Source organism: Salvelinus sp. IW2-2015, unplaced genomic scaffold (genome assembly GCF_002910315.2).
Source record: "Salvelinus sp. IW2-2015 unplaced genomic scaffold, ASM291031v2 Un_scaffold15608, whole genome shotgun sequence".
Taxonomy (NCBI): domain Eukaryota; kingdom Metazoa; phylum Chordata; class Actinopteri; order Salmoniformes; family Salmonidae; genus Salvelinus; species Salvelinus sp. IW2-2015.
This window is the reverse complement of record NW_019956862.1, coordinates 1-1116: the sequence shown is the minus strand read 5'-3', so window position 1 is coordinate 1116 and position 1116 is coordinate 1. Positions and strand designations below refer to the sequence as shown.

Genomic DNA, 1116 nt, shown 5'->3' with positions numbered 1-1116 from the left:
GGGCTCTGAAAGACACTATGGGGGTGTCCACTGAAAGTTGACTAGTAACAACAACTGGGACTTAAAAGACACCAACCATGAGACCCACTAAATCTGCCCAAGAGGCAAACAAAAGAAAAACCCACACCAAGCTTAAAGACAGGAAGCAAACCAAAAAGGTGGAGCAACTAAAGGTGTTGACTCTCCACATCTATCAAGACAACTGAAGCACTGGGCCAGACACTCTTAAATAGAACCTGGACCAGCTCAGGTGAAACACCTTCCCACTAACGAGATGGACAAGCCAGTACAGGTGTAACACATACTGACTAATGAGGTGACACCAATCAGTGCGTCCTACTTGCTAACGAGCTAGACTTGCTAATGTCCAAACATAAATGGAAAAATTAAAGACTGTAACACCTTCCCCCTTAAGATAACAAATATATCCTACATTTATGACTCAATTTATTAGGATTGTTAATAAAATAGATTATAGACCGATTTATTATACTGTGTCCATGTGTATAAGCTGCGAGTACGTTGAAATTAAATAGTTTTCTTTTACACTTTTAAGTAAAACCAAACTTATATTGTATGTCGGTCATAGTCTTATTTTCAACGACAGTTTGCTAGGTGGGATATCCCCAATGTCGACAGTTTGCTAGGTGGGATATCCCCAATGTCACAGTTTAAACGTGTCCAAATCAATAGTCCAAAAGCAGAAACAGTTTGTGATAAATTGAAAGCCTAAATATAAAATGTGCTATATACACAAACATCTGCCACAATAATCATATTACTTAAACAAGCTCCTTATAAACTGCACAAGCACCAGAAACGCTGTTGTTTTGACAAGTAGCAATAAATCACTGATATCGATTAGGGGGGAAATCAGGTTGTAGGTGTGGTTGAAACTAACACAACTACCAAAAAACATGGAAATGGGTGATATCTTTCACCTCACTGATTAGAGGACAACCTGCAGAAGACAGTCAGCTACATTTTGGAGTGATGCATTTAAATGTAGGGGTCACTAAACAAAGGAACGCAACACTTATTTGTCATCACTCATCGATATCATGTTAAAATCAATTGTGCGAGAGGAGGGAGATGAGGTTGCACGTCATGTTAAAA

At 38.8% G+C, this 1116-nt stretch overlaps 1 long non-coding RNA gene across 1 annotated transcript; it reads left to right on the top strand.

Moving 5' to 3' along the window:
- The first annotated feature begins 6 nt into the window (after nucleotides 1–6).
- Nucleotides 7–908, top strand: LOC139027405 (uncharacterized). The gene is made up of 2 exons (XR_011479492.1): nucleotides 7–615; nucleotides 648–908. It is a non-coding gene; the product is annotated as an uncharacterized lncRNA (long non-coding RNA).
- The last annotated feature ends 208 nt before the right edge of the window (nucleotides 909–1116 follow it).